At 36.1% G+C, this 16,655-nt stretch overlaps 1 long non-coding RNA gene across 1 annotated transcript; it reads right to left on the bottom strand.

Moving 5' to 3' along the window:
* Positions 1 to 274: 274 nt before the first annotated feature.
* LOC112722546 (uncharacterized) lies at positions 275 to 2,554 on the bottom strand. The gene is made up of 5 exons (XR_003812350.2): positions 2,395 to 2,554; positions 2,175 to 2,294; positions 2,012 to 2,086; positions 737 to 1,906; positions 275 to 651 (listed from the first exon to the last, which is right to left on the bottom strand). It is a non-coding gene; the product is annotated as an uncharacterized lncRNA (long non-coding RNA).
* Positions 2,555 to 16,655: the final 14,101 nt, after the last annotated feature.

Genomic DNA, 16,655 nt, shown 5'->3' with positions numbered 1-16,655 from the left:
CAAACAATAACACTATAACAGTATAACCGACACACCAAGCTCCTATCCAATGCTTCCTTATCAAATACTCATCAACCATAATAAACAAACACCTTATAAAATGGCACTACATCTATAACAAACAAGACCAAATTAAACTAAGCAACAACACACAACACATAATAACCGAATAAAAAACCAAAACAAAACCACACTATGCTTTTGCTCTATTATCTCTCTCAAAACTTTAGTATCCAAGCCTCAAGAAAAGAAAAAGAACAAGAAGAATAACAAATTAAATCAATTAGTTTTACATACAAATACAATTTATCAAAGCATATTACAAATTAAATCAATCTATTTTACATACAAATGTGAATTCAATATTGAAACACCAAATGAATGATTAAATGAATCTAAAAAATTGAAAATGTTCATTATAAAAAATTTATAAAAAAAAATTGAAAAAGTAAAAAATAACTCAGTGAACTCACCCACACTACAGAAGAAAAATAAGCAAGAAGATAACAAGGGAGGAATAAGGAGGAAGCATAAGCAGAGGGGCCAAGACAGAGGAAGCACAAGCAGAGGCAAACTAAGACTGGCTGCGTTGGGACGAGACAGAGGAGCCAAGGGTGACGATGAGCCAGCGAGGGGACGAACCACCGTTGCCTGCCATTGTGATCGGTTGTGAACAGTGAGTGAGGCACGGGGGTGAGAGTGAGTTTCAAGAATGCAGAGAAGAGAGAAAACCAACCTGTTCGATGACAGAAAATCAGACTCTGATGAGGACTCGACGACGACGACAAGAGCTACACAGGAGCAACGAGACGCGATGACGCATTGTAAGGGACGCAACGGCGCAGTGCAAGAGAGCCACTAATGTGACGATGCAGTGATGGAGACACACCAGGGCCGGCAAGATGAAGACGTGGTCGGCGGCGGAAAAAATTGTTTCGAACTGGACAGTTATTCAAAACTATTGGTTCACCGGTTTTATCAAAACTGGCCAGTCCAAACCAATTTTCACCAATTCTTTTCCTTTTTCGATTAGATTCCTTAACCAGATTGGCCATGTGAGCGGTTTACCCATTTTTCGATCTGACCGACTAGTTCAGTCTGTTTCTGACAACTATGATTATAGTTATTTGGTAGAATAAGTGGTTAGCAAGTGAATTTCTTCAAATCAGTAGTGTTTTTCAGTAAAAACATGCCTTAAGCCATCAAAACAACACTAGTCGATTACATTGGATTTCCTAATGTCAAAGCGCAAGATAAATATCTGGGACTCCCGTCAACAGTTAATCATTCGAAGAAGGCTACTTTTTCTTATATTAAGGAGAAAGTGTCTAAAAAGCTGGCGTACTCGAAGAAATCCTTTTTATCAGTAAGCGGGCGTGAAGTTCTAATCAAAGCAGTTGGTTCAGTTATACCAATTTACACCCTAGGATGCTTTAAGCTTCCTTACAAAATGAAAGGAGAATGCAATGGATAAGTTAGGATACTATGACTAAAGAGAAGGAGTTCGGGGGTTTAGAGTTTAAGAATTTGAAGGCGTTCAACATGGCAATGCTAGCAAAACAGGGGTAGCATCTTATGAATAATCCTAACTCTCTTTTTTACAAAGTATTCAAAAACAAATACTTTAGGTACACCTTTTTGAATGCGAAAACTAGAACTAGACCCTCTTGGACTTGGCAAAGCCTTTTAGAGGGAAGAAAAGTTTTAGAGAAGGGAGTAAAATAGAATATCACTAATCAAAGCCTAGTCAGAATCAAGGAGAATCCCTGATTTAGGGAACAACCACCATTAAGAATAGCAACTAATGAGTGTAGGGATGAAACACTAACTGGGTGTGTCAATTAATAACAGAAACAGGGGAGTGGACTCAGCAGTTGCTCCAAAGTGTCTTTCCCCCAGAAATAGCCTTACAGATTGAACAAGTATATATCAAAAGAGAAGAAGAATCAATTTTTGATACAACAACATAGAAGGAGCTTATACGGTTATCTCAGGATATGTAATTGCATACCATTTCTTTCATCTTCATCAGAAAAACCTACATCCAAGGTATGGAGTGGCAGAATTGTGGAGAAATATTTTGAACCTAAGAATTCAACCAAAAATCAGGATTTTCATATGAAAACTGGTGCATGAAGGAATAGTAATCAAATCCAGACTCCATGGGAGAATACCTCAAGTCAGTTATCTCTGCCCACGATGTATGGCGGTGCTGGAGACTCCTGTCTACGCGGTCATTCTATGCCCAGAAATTAGTGGCATCTGGTTCAATTCTCCCTTTACAAACGCAATTCCTAGAGATCAGGGAGTGAAAGCATGGGACTGGTGATTCCAATTAATGGAGAGGAGAAATTCAAACCACATTTCAAGACAAGAATGGCTCAAATTGCATACTTGATTTGGCAGATCTGGTTAACTCATAACATATGGGTCTTCGAACAGCAACACAGGGAGCCTGGGAAAGTTTTGCCTCGGGCTATGAAGTTTGAAGAAGAGTTTTAGAGATTTCATCTCCATATCGCAACCAAGCTTAGACCATCTCCAGTAGGAACTCATCCCAGTTTTTGTTTATGGCTTCTTTGTCATAAAAAATAACTTTACATCAACTTTTTACCTCATAAACAGTAAATAAGAACTCAAAATATCTCTATTTTTTCTATTAGAAGGAACTAACTTTAGTCCCTATTGTCATCTCACTTAATTAATTAATTAAAATACTTGAAAATAATGTAATTAATTTTTTTTAATAATGTAATTTAAAAATTTAAATTTAAAAATAATTCACTATTAAAAGATATTAATATTAAATAAATTTATATATAACAATAATACACAATATATAATTCGGAATTACACTAATTTATAAAATTACTTAATACAAAGAAAAACATAATTAAACTCTATAATTGACGACAAGCATTGTGAAATTGCCATATGTGTTCAATTAAGTCCTCTTTCAATTGTCTATGCTACTGCCTATTTCGAAGTTGGGCATTTCTTTAGAGAAATTGCGGTTGGAATATAGGAAATTGATTATTATAAGGAGCTTGAAAATTGAAATTAGAAAGATTTTGTGGATTTGTATTTTGAAATATATTTGGTAGTGTGAAGTTTTGATTTGGAACTTGAGAGTTTGAGGTATGAGATTGTTGGGTATTTGGAATTTGAGGAAAGTTTTGTAAGTAATTGAAGAAAGAGTTGAATTGGTTTGGATCCATTTTTTTGAACAAAAAATAATAGTAGCAGAATTTTAATTTTGTAAACTTGGAAGAAGATGAAGAAGAGTAGTAGAGAGTGTGAGAATAAAAGTGTATCTAAGTGGTATATATAGAGTAACAAAATATTAATTTATTAATAATAACGGTAACATAGTAACGGCTAGTTTCTAACGGCTATTTTTACAACGGCTAGTTTTGCAACGGCTAAATTAATATAACAATATAAATATAAATAATATTTAATATTAATTATGATATAAATAATTAATATAAATTATTAATTAAATAAAAATTTAATTATTTAATTATTAATAAATTAATTATAATTTAATTACTTAATTAATTATTAGTTAATTAATTAATATAAATTATTAATTAAATAAAAATATCAATATTTAATATAATTAGTCATTATAATTATTATTAAATTTAATTATTATTTAATTATATAATATAATTATTTAATTAATTAATATAATTATATAATTATTTATTTTTTATTTTACTTGCCATTTGGCAATTGTGTATTGGTTAATGGGAGTCCCATTCAGAGGGACTCCCTCGTTTTGAATTGCGTGAAAGAACTTAAGTGAGTTCCTCTTCAACGTCCCATCTCTCTTTTCTCTCTGACAACACAGTAGGAGGGCTCCAAATATTTGTCCGTTGAAGATGCTCTTAGTAAACTAGAAGTTTCCTACTCTTTATTTTCTTCTTATTTCCTTTTTTTAGATTCTTTTATGAAGTAATTATCTATTTAGAAACTTTTGGGAGTCCCTCTCTTAATTTTTCCTGTTATTAGTGGTTTTGGTCAGATTGATGTAATGAGTGCAGAAATTATTTTATATATGGAAAAGAAATGGGTGATTTTGTTTAATATTAGTATTTGAGGTACTTTGCAAAAGTGTGAAGTGTCAGAAATACAGTTTTAACACGTATTTAACGTGTTAATTTTTCATAAAATTGCTTCAGCTTTTGGAGAGATTCCAAGCAGAAATATGAAGAGATTCGGCACTTTGCCGAGCCTCAATGCACCACGCGCCTTGCATGTTGAAGGTGCAGGAATTTCTTGCTTGTTTTCCACATCGCTTTCGCAGAGATTTACCACCACGTTTCAAGCATGTGCGTGTTGTAGTAGCAGAGAATCCGAACCAGCATCGCAACCACGTGTCGCTTTCCTGGACAACACACACTCTGCATGTTGACCAATTGGCAGCATGGTTTCCATGCACGCGACATCATGCTCCGAGAAGGCCAAGAAAGGGATTTGTTGAAGGCTTTAAAAGGGGGTGGGAGTATTCATTCACTGTGGGATTTTCTTTAATTCATGTAGGGTTTGGTGAGAGGGTTGAGAGGGTTTTGAAAGGAGGGTTTTGATAGTTATTGAGAGGGAAGAGGGTGATATTTTATGTGAGAATGAGATTAACTAGTATGTTAATAGAAAAAATGGTACATGATTATACGTCTCCGGAAGATCACGTTGTTAATTATTTGGGACAACCTAATTATGTAAGTTTAGTATTTTTGTTAATTTAGAATAATGTATTTAAATTGTATTATCATTAGTGTAATTATTTGGATTAATATTATTATTAGCAGTTCTATTATGATGTTACTATTAATCGGAAATAATACGATTAATCGAAAATAATATAGAATTTTGTATTTAAATTGTATTATTATTAGTGTCATTATTTGAATTAATATTATTATTAGCACTTGTAGTAAATTAATAAATTTAGAAATTTTTTTATTGAAGTTATTTAATAAGATCATTTTCTCAATTTTTTTTAGATAAACCACTATTTTATGATTTATATTGTATTTAATTGTGTGGTTTTATCATGATCCTTACCCACTTATTCATTAAATTAGCATGCATTTAGATTTTCTTCCTTAATTTATTACATGTTTGAAAACTACTTCCTAGAGACTTTAATTATTTATTTTTAATTCTCCTTTATTCCATTCGATGTCGTGATCTGTGTGTTAAGTGTTTCAGACTTTATAGGGCATGAATGAGTTGGAGATTGGAAAGGAAGCTAGCAAAAATGGAAGAAACACAAGAATTTTGAGGAGATAACCAGCGAGAAGTGACGCGGTCGCATGGCTCACGCGACCACGCGAAGGAGAGCAAATCGCAGCGACGCGGCCGCATGGCTCACGCGGCCGCGCGGATTGGAAAAGCTCAGGCGACGCGGTAGCGTGGACGACGCGAACGCGTGGCAAGGAAAAACGCGAATGACGCGTCCGCATGGATGACGCGATCGCGTGACATGTGCGATCTGCATAATCTGCAGAATTCGTTGGGGGCAATTTTGGACCTTAATTCGACCCAATTTTTGGCCCGGAACAGCAGACTAGAGTCGGAGAATATGCAGAAACAAAACACATTCATTCAGAAACAGTTTTAGATCTAGTTTTACTCTCTTAGGTTTTTCTCTCTAAGTTTTTAGAATTTTAATTTTCAATTGATCTTAGCATTGGAACATTGAGAAGAGTTATTTCCTTATCAAGACTTCGTCATTCTAGTTCATTTTCTCAACTTGGTTTTATTCTCCCATGTTCTTTGCTTTGTTCAATTTTGTCATTCAGATACTTTTATGATTATTTAATGCAAGAATTATTTCTTTTTAATTCAATTTCAATTCCAATAATCATGTCTTCTTTTAATTCCCTTTCATGTGCTATGGATTTATTATTTACAATGCGTGAGTAGTTTCCTTACTTGATGGGGAGTTGATTAAAAAGGAACCTTTGAGTTGGAAGGATTGAAGGAAAAATTTGTAATTGGGTTAAATGTTGGATTGCTATCCTGTCACCAACGCCAATCCCTTTGAACTAAGTGGGTTGCAACTTGTGAACAGATCAGACATTCCAACTTGTTTGACTTTCCCTTACTTAGTAAAGGATAACCAAACAGAACAACCATTAATTATAAATTAATCTTACAATCACTCCATCAATAGTAGAAATTCCAACCAATCAACTCCCAGTCAAGGCTTTTATTCATATTAACTAAAGTTCCTCAATTTAAATTCCAATTTACCCAACTCAACTTCTTTGAACATCTGATTAATAAGATAGCACACTTTTCTGCAACTCGTTGGGAGACGACCTGGGACTTAAAACTCCCAGTAATTTTTAATTCAAACTCTCTGTGACATACTTCTAAATTGATAGGCAGATTTTCGGTGAGTTAAGAACTATACTTGCAACGTAACTATTTTAATAATTTTTAATTCACCAGCTTCTGCGTCTCATCAGATATTCTATTATGATGTTACTATTAATAGAAAATAATATTATTAATAAAAAATAATTTAAAATTTTGTATTTAAATTGTATTATTATTAGTGTAATTATTTGAATTAATATTATTATTAACAGTTGTAGTGAATTAATAGGGTATTTTCGAAACTAATGTTAGGCTATTTTTTTTTCTATTTTTGTGTTCTTAGTATCTTGTTATTATTTTACTATTTATTTAATTAATGTTATTTTTACTTTATGTTATGTTGTAATTTAATAAAATGCTTTTATTCATGAAATTAATAAAAAATATGAATGTGAATATAATAAATTTAAATTTTTGTAATTATTATTTATTTATTTTTTATTATTAATTTATTCTTTTTATTATTTATTAAAATAATTCTTTTTGTGGTTGAACTTTACCAGGCTAATAGGAATCTTTTGTCCCATAAATTTGACCAGTCAGAGACATAACATCCGACGGTTGACCAAGCCTTACGAACCACCGGATTCTACCAGGTCTCGAGAGTTGGAATGATCAGAGGACATTCTGCGATGCTATCTGTTCTTGTGAAAAGGTGGCAGCCAGAGACACATACGTTTGTAATGCCAGTGATAAGGTTATAGTAACACTGGAGGACGTATTACACATATTCGGCCTACCGATCGATGGAGAGGTTGTGACCAGTTGGACCGATAGCAGTCACGACTTCTTGGTAACCCAGAGCCTCGCGATATTTGGCAGCGAATCCGCTGTGAGAAGTTCCTCCAAAAGCCACATAAAGCTTTCATGGGTTCGCCATATTAGAGACTGATAAACCACTATTTCATGGTTTATCTTGTGTTTAATTGAGTGGATTTTATCAACTCTTTACCCACTTATTCATACTATTTGCATGGTTTTACATTTGCCTTCCTAATTATGTGATTTGATTGAAGACATGCTTCTTTGGCCTTAAGTTCCCTATGTTTAAATCCTCTCTTATTACCATTAGATGCCTTGATATGTGTGTTAAGTGTTTTCAGAGATTACAGGGCAGGAATGGCTTAGAGGATGGAAAGGAAGCATGCAAAAGTGGAAGGAATACAAGAAGTTGAAGGAACTGCAAAGCTGTCCAGCCTGACCTCTCTGCACTAAAACGGCTATAACTTGAGCTACAGAGATCCAAATGACGCGGTTCTAGTTGCTTTGGAAAGCTAACGTCCGGGGCTTCGATTTGATATATAATATTCCATAGTTGCCCTGACGCTAGATGATGCGGTCGCGTGATCCACACGGACGCGTCGCAGTGGCAGAAAACCAGCGTGGCAGATTTCATCTCCAGCGAATTCTGGGCTGTTTCTGACCCAGTTTGCGACCTAGAAAACACAAATTAGAGGCTATAAAGTGGGAAAATGCATCCATTCATAAACAAGCTTTCATAATTCATAATTTTAGGAGTAGATGTAGTTTTTAGAGAGAGATGTTCTCTCCTCTCTCTTAGGATTAGGATTTAGGATTTCTCTTAGTTTTAGGAGTGCCTCTCAATCCCAGGTTCAATGTTTTTTTTATTTATTTTCCTAATTTAATTTATGAACTCTTTCATTTTACATTTGATATCTTTATTAGTGCTAATTGAGGTATTTCAGAATTACGATTGCTCTCTTTAATTTATGTATTCAAATTATTTTCATTCAAGTAGATTCTCTTCCCTTTTGGCTTTGGTTGAGTCATTGGAGACACTTGAGTTATCAAACTCATTGTTGACTAAAAATTGGAATTCTTCAAGAATTAATTCGAGTTCCAATAACTCTAGCCTTTCCCAAGGAAAGACTAGGACCTGAGGAATAAAAATTAATTCATCCACTTAACTTACCTTCATAGTTAGAGGTTAACAAAGTGGGAGAAAAATCTAATTCTCATTATAATTGATAAGGATAACCAGGATAGGACTTCCAGTTCTTCAATTCATACCTTGCCAAGAGATTTTATTATTGTTAATTTATTTTACTTGTCATTTAAATATACCTGTGCCCATTGCCCAAACTCCAAAACCCCAATTTACAAACTCATAACCAATAATAAGAACATACCTCCCTGCAATTCCTTGAGAAGACGACCCAAGGTTTAAATACTTCGGTTATCAATTTTTAAGGGGTTTGTTACTTGTGACAACCAAAACGTTTGTATGAAAGGACTTTTGAAGGTTTAGAAACTATACTTGCAACGAGGATTTATCCGCAAATTTCCAGACCACGCAAAAGTTCTCTCATCAGAGACACACAACTTTTAGACACATGGGAGTCTGTTCAGCGCTATGTTAGGTGTCACATCTTCTATCTGCTGGGTACCACCCTCTTCGCGGATAAGTCGACGGCGTATGCCCACGCGAAGTATCTACCACTACTCCAGAATTTTGATCAGATCGGCAATTACAGTTGGGGATCAGCTTGTCTTGCGTACCTTTATAGATCACTGTGTCGTGCATCATGGTATGATTGTAAGAAGATGGATGACCTACTTGATTTGTTGTTTGCTTGGGCATGGGAGCGTATGTCGTGACTTGTGCTCGTTCCCCGACAACAGCTTGCGCCGGCTGACATACCGATGGCCCACTAGGCATTTCGCGCACCTCAAGTACTTTATTTCTTCTATCAAACCGGTGCACAACGATGTTTCATATACGCTGCATGTTTGCCTCTATCCACTGAGTGGCAAATTCAGAGAAAGTAAATCTAGCACGCTTGCACTGGTAAGCCTCCGTACTCTTCCGCGTAAACAACTCGTTCAATTGATAATATGTTGCTCGGACAAGCACCAAGATAGGAAGATTTCGAGCACCCTTTAACACCGAATTAATGCACTCGACAAAGTTCGTCATCATGTGACCCCATCGATGTCCCTCGTCAAATGCCAACACCCACTGGGGACGTTCGATGTTGTCGTACCAACGAGCATATGCCTCGCCTCGTTCTTGCAACTTCCTGTAGTTGACATTGTACTCCTTCACTGTCCTTGAATACCCAATATTGACCACAAGCTTTTGCAAGTACGGGACATTGAATTTCCTTAAGAAGTTGCTCCAATGTGCCAAATACAAAATATCCACCATGCTCTCGGAGGTTTTCATCACCTCCGCTACAATTTACGTTGTCCCAGATTGACTCATGATGATCAGAGATTATACCCACGTCGTCTCTTCTTACAACATGCGTTCATAAATTACTGAGAAAAAAGTGTCACACATCAGCAGTCTCACCCTCTACAACGGCCAAAGTAATTAGTACAATATTTTGATTCTCATCTTATGCAACTATAACCAAAAGACAACCTTAATATTTTTCATATAGGTGGGTCCCGTCAACCTGAACTAATGGCTTGCAATATTTGAAAGCTCTTATGCATGGACTAAAACTCCAGAATACCCGATGAAGTATCATAACACCATCCACCACTTGACTCTCGTTATACAGGGGTCGTGTTTCTATTTGTACTTGTGAACCAGGCATCTTCTGAACCATTGCCAGGAACCACAACGGCAAAGCTTGGTAAGATTCTTCCCATCCACCGAATACCTTGGCTATCGACTTCTACTTTGCCAACCAAGCCTTCTGGTAACTAATTATGTAGCTGAATCTTGTCTGGACTTCCACAATTATAGATTTGACCTTTATGGATGAGTCGGATTCAACCAATGGCTTCATAGCCTCGGCAACTATGTCCGAGTCTAACTTGGAGTGATCCTGTGAGATCGTTCCCATGGAACACGTGTGACTCCCGTTGTATCTCCGAATCTCCCAACAGGCTTTCTTCTGTATCAAGCTAGCTCGGATAAACCAGTCGCACCCACGTCCACAATTCTTGCACTTTGCATAGAGCATCTGTGGCTCAGATTCATAAACAACTTAATCGACTCCTCTGAAGATAGTGTAACTCTAAATTACCGTAATGACTGATTTTCTTGAATCGTATTCAATTCCGATTCTAAACTCCCCATCCTTAGGATCGGCAACACCTATAAGAAAACAAATTTGTCGCTCATCGATCCGTTAAAACAAAATCAAGTAAACATACTACCCACTATTCATGTACCGATGTTTGCGTATTCAGAAAACTCTAGTGCATGCATGGCGTCAAGATCCAAGCTACGCATAAAAGGTGGAACGTCTATCGATTGACTAACTGTGGCTGAAACCACTAAAGTTTCCACCACTGCCTCATCTCCCTCATCATCTTCCTCATCCTCATCACCGGCTTTGTACGTAGCTTTGAACTCCTCATGGATATCATTGTTCATTCCGAAGTACGCCTCAACTCTGTCATCTTGCACATCTATGTCATGTTGAACCTCATCCGCAGCTATATGCTCAAACTCAACATATAACTCAATCCTCGGCCCTCGGGTGTTGCATCTGAGTTTGCTGGTGAATACGAAACGTCTGCTGAATACTTATTTCGTCGACGATTGGAATAACCTCAAACAGTATCAGGCTGCCAAATACAACAACCGGACTCCTATAGAGAATGTTGGTCACCCTCTTTAAAATATCAGCCCCTATGTTTTGACAAATTCCGTACTATAGTTCCGCGAACGTTATAGTGCACGGAACCACAAAGAAGAATATATTCTCACACGCAAAGCTCACCCCTCATATGTATTTCATATGACCTCACTATTGTGGTAAACCACTATATTTGCGTTGCCCTCTATCATATTGACCCTAGAGAAAAACACTACTCTCACAATGAACAAAAATGGTTACGAGCTTTGGTTTTTATAGACAGAAGACTCAGCTCACAAGTTACGTGTTGTTAAACCATCCAACCAGCGTCTGTCATGTTTGCAACATGCACTGCCACATAGGCATCACACATTGTTGAGGAGATTTAGCCACGTGTCATCACGAAACCTGCGTGTTGCTTGCGATTTGGACAAGTGTCCAACACGTTGGTTGCGTGTTGAGTCAGCACGTTACCTGCATGTTGAGGAGGCACCTCTGCAACATCCACCCACCTGTATATAGTGACAGATCCAAAAAATTTTGATAGTGGAGGCAAAATATATGTAACATGATAATTTTTATAATAAAAATATTATGCTTATATAAAAAAAATTAGCTATCAAATTATCTACTATGAATTTGTATATATATATATATATATATATATATATATATATATTATTTAACTTGTTTTCAATATATATTTGTATTTCAAAATTTATTGTGTACAAGTAATTATTTTTTTATATATACGTAACATAATTGTTGGTATAAATACTTTGTTATTATAAAATATGATTAGTCTTCAGAATATCTAATTACAAATTAAAAAGCTAAAATAGTAATTTAAATAATAATATATAATTTAAAATTTTATTTTTTTATATTTCATATTTTAAAAAGATTGAATAATTTTTTGTTGACAATATAATCAAAATGTCTCTCTTTTATATATATATATATATATATATATATATATATATATATATATATATATATATATATGTTATTAAACAATTATTTAAAAACATTTAAAACCCACCTTTCATATAATTAGCTCTGATCTTAATGATATTCACAGTTGAAAAAGTTCATTCAACTAGTGTAATTGTTATGAAAAAAATTAAAACTAATTTCAAAAGAAAAAAATACCAATAGATAGATAATATTCTTTTAAGTCCATTTCTAAGAAAGAACACCAATCTCATTTAAGTTTGAGAATTTATCATTATGATGCACATCTAATATGAAGTTTTCAAATTGACTATCAAGTGTCAAAAGTTGAATAAAAATTTATTGTGGGTCAAATTTAATAATTTAATTAGGGACAAATAAATATTATTATTATGTACTATTCAAAAAAATTCCAGCGCCCCCACTACAATATAAGTAGATCCCTCCCTGTCTGTATATACACCAAAAACGTCTATTTTCAGAAAAAATAGACATCTTTACTCCATATTTAAATTCCTTAGTCTAATGAGTGAACATTGGTTTTTATTTTACGAAATAAAAGGCATACTTTTGAAAAAAATAAAATAAAACTTCTAAATTTTAAATTTTAGATTTTTTAAAATAAATCTATGAGCAAGTGATACGTAAAATAATTACAATTAAAATTAGCTATTAGTGTAGAATACACTTTTAAATACACAATACACATTAAAGATAAGTTAAGATACACGTATATTTATACATAAATACATAATGATTAATTTTAATGACTAATTTTAGTGGCTAATTTTTTTTTATATTGGGATATTATCGGTAATTTTCGTTAATATTACGATGTTTTAGTGCAATATAATGATATGAAAAGTATATAAAATAAGAAAAAATCGTGAGTAACAATTTTAAATAAGATAAAAAATAATCAGAAATTATGAATCATGATTTCAAATATCCAAACAAGTTTCACAATTAAAAAACCCTAGCAGAGAAAGAGTACATACTCCGTACTCAAGGAGAATGAGAGAAGGAGAGAGCGGGGGTGAGCGGTTGAGGGTAAAACACGGTGAGGAAGATGGCCATGCCATCGGAAGAGATAAGGGGGAGAGCATGGGTGGGTGTGTCTCCGGTGTTAAGGAGGGTTCTTCTCGAGAGGGGTTAGAAAAGCCATCCAAGGTCTCTTTAGAGATAAAATCATTGGTGCAGAAAAGTCTAAGGCCTTTGCATTAATAGGGTCTTTATCTGGGGATGGTATCACGACGGTGATAGGTAAGCAGGGTGATTCTCGCCCACCAAGTGTCAGTTTTACCAAGGAGGCAAAGAGTTGTCTAGCTGAACCTTACAAGGAAGCCATCGTGATCAAGGTGCTGGATAAGCATTATGGCTACACGGCTCTCATGCATAAGCTTCGGATAGTATGGCGCATCAAAGGAGGGTTTGATTTGTTGGATGTGGGGTTTGGGTATTTTTTGGTTAAATTTGATATTGCTGCGGATCGTGAGAAAGTCATTCTTGGTGGCCCGTGGTTGATAGATGGTCACTATGTTGCAGTAAAGCCATGGGATGTGGATTTTAGGCCATGCAAAAAATCCTTTGGATCAACGTTGGTATGGATTCGAGTCTCGGGACTTCCAATTTGGTGCTACCAGGAACAAGCAATGCTGCGAATTGCTTTTGCAATAGGGGTTCCGGTGAAAGTAGATTTGGCCACTAAGCTTGCAGAAAGAGGAAAATATGCTCGAGCTTGTGTTCAAATTAATCTTGGGTTGCCTGTAATCAAACATATTATAGTGGAGGGTGTGACTCAAGAAGTGGAGTACGAGAGTTTACAGTTGATTTGTGCTACTTGTGCACGGTATGGGCATGATAAATCGTTGTGCATGGAGAAGGAGTCCTTGGAAGGAAACAGAAATTCCTTTGGTGATGGAAAAAATAATGAATTCCCGACACTAGTGACACACAACAATCATGAGCTTCATAAAGAGGCTGAATCAGAAGCTCGTGATTTGGGTGAGAATTCTCGTAATTTGGGTGAGAAATTAGGAGTTGTTAAAGGGAAGGATGTGGTTACGGAATTATTGGCTCCTCACGTGCCTGATGGTCATGTTAATGAGGCATGCATGGATGATGGAGAGGGCTGGCAACAAATGCTGCGTAAGAAAAATTTACAATGGGCCAGTCATCAGGTTTGAAAGACCAAGATGGAAAGCAGCACAAGTATGGTTCGAGAAGGGTTCCAAGGCCCAATTTGCATGGTGATGGAGGCAAATCAATTGGCATTAGGATGGGGAAGCAAGAAAAACATGAAATTACGCCATCTCCATCGCGCTGAACTCCTGCACGTCGTGGAATTTCTCTACGAAAGCGTCCTCGGCCTTCCTCCCTGCAGAACTCGCCAGTTGATAAAAATGGTGGCACAACGGAGAAAACCTTAGTAGATGGAAGCATGGCAGGTGCAGTGTTAGGGGGTTCGAATGTGGCAATTATTGAGGATCAGAGTGTGCCAGTACCGCAGGACAAACCACCTATTGAGGTTGGTAATTATGATTAGAGTTTATGTTCTTATTTATTCTGTCCCTATTATTTATGGATAGTTTAAATATGATTGTTTGGAATATTAGGGGTGCTTCTAATAAGTTAGCCCGGGTGCATTGTAAGGAACTTGTTAGAAAATTTAGACATATTTTCTTTATTGTGGTTGAAACTCACTCCCCCTTTCAGCATTTAAAATTATTTTGGGAAAGGTTGGGGTATCACTTTGTTGGTATAGTAGAAGCAGAAGGGCATAAAGGAGGTATTTGGTTTCTATCCTCTATGAAGGGTGTTTGTTGTAAGTCCATTGATACTTTTGATCAGGGTGTTACTGTTGAGGTTCAATTTGATAATTTAATTTGGAGGTGTAGTGGTATTTATGGCAGTCCTTAATTTAATAAAAGGGTTCTCCTTTGGGATTATCTTGTTGCACAATTCATGGTTTTTCAAGGACCTTGGATTGTTCTTGGTGATTTTAATGAAGTCAAATTTTCTCATGAATCTAAGGGCTGTCAATTTTCTCATCAAAGAGCAGACATGTTTGCTACTTCATTAGGGGATAGTGGTTTGTTTGATCTGAAGACTATTGGGAGGCGGTTTTCTTGGTACAGAAGGGTGAAAAATTATGTTGACGTGGCAAAAAAGCTTGATCGAGTCTGTATAAATAGTAGTTGGTTATCTATCTTTCCAGAGGCTTATGCAGAAGTTTTAAATAGGCTTCAGTCTGATCATTGTCCTATTCTGGTGCGTTGTAAAGGTCGTCCTCAGCCTAAAGGGAATCGACCTTTCCGATTTGTTGCTGCTTGGGCTACTCATCCTGGGTATAGGGATATTGTGAATCAGTCATGGTGGTCTGGTAATAGAGGGATTCATGGCAAGCTTTCGGAAGTACAGAAGAATTCACTAGAGTTTAACTCAAAAGTATTTGGTAACATTTTTGTTAAGAAATGTGAATTAGAGCAGCAGATTAATTATTTACAAAAGCGTTTGGAATGGGTGGATAGTATTTATTTGCGTCAGAAAGAACAACAGTTACTTGATGATTATAATAATACTCTAGTGTAAGAAGAGCTCCTATGGTTCCAAAAGTCCAGAGAGCAGTGGGTAAGGTTCAGGGATAGGAATACAAGATTCTTTCATATTCAAACTCTTGCGCGAAGGAAGCATAATAAGATTCATGGCCTTTTTCTCAAGGATGGAGTGTGGGAAACTGATCCAGAGGTTCTGAGTCAAGAAGCAGAGTCTTTCTATAAAAGCTTATTCTGTCATTTGGATGATGTTGATTTGGGTTGCCTTGGTGATGTGCCTCTTCCTTCTCTGAATGAGGAAGCTTGCAATAATCTTACGGCACCAGTTACTATGGAGGAAGTCAGAACAGCTGTTTCTCACATGAACTCTTTTAAAGCTTCGGGTCCTGATGGGTTTCAAGCTTTCTTCTTCAAAGAATATTGGGAGATCATTGGTCTTGATGTTTGGAAGATGGTTAAGCAGGCATTCTCCGGTGTTACTCTTGATCCAAGAATGTTGGAGACTTTACTGGTTCTTATTCCAAAGGTTGAATCACCGGTATCTATGAAAGATTTCAGGCCGATTAGTCTCTGTAATTTAGTTTACAAGATCATCACGAAGGTCCTTGTTAATAGACTTCGTCCTCATCTTGCGGAGATTGTTGGCTCGCTTCAAGGAGGATTTATTTCGGGACGAAGAACTCCTGATAACATCATTATTGCTCAAGAAGTTCTCCACTTTATGAAGAAGACTAAATCAAAGAAAGGCACACTGGCCTTTAAGATTGATCTGGAGAAAGCTTATGACAGAGTTGACCTTTAAGAGCTTTGGTTTTTCTATTCCTACAATTAATTTGATTATGAATTGTGTCACTGCTTCTTCCTTATCTATTCTTTGGAATGGGAATCGTCTGAATGGCTTTACTCCTAGTCGAGGTCTTAGACAAGGAGACCCTATGTCACCCTATCTTTTTGTGTTGTATATGGAGCGATTGGCATGCTTTATTAGTCATCAGGTTGATTTGGGCTTGTGGGAGGCGGCTGCTATTTCTAGAGGGGGACCAAGAATATCCCACTTAATGTTTGCGGATGACTTGCTTCTATTCTGTAAAGCTACAAAGAGACAAGTGCAAAATGTGATGTTGGTTTTAGAGACTTTTTGCAAAGCATTTGGGATGAAGATTAATGTGGAGAAGTCTAAAGCGCTTTGCTCCAA

The sequence above is a fragment of the Arachis hypogaea genome, chromosome 11 (assembly GCF_003086295.3).
Source record: "Arachis hypogaea cultivar Tifrunner chromosome 11, arahy.Tifrunner.gnm2.J5K5, whole genome shotgun sequence".
NCBI classification, from domain to species: domain Eukaryota; kingdom Viridiplantae; phylum Streptophyta; class Magnoliopsida; order Fabales; family Fabaceae; genus Arachis; species Arachis hypogaea.
This window is presented reverse-complemented; position numbering and strand designations above follow the sequence as displayed.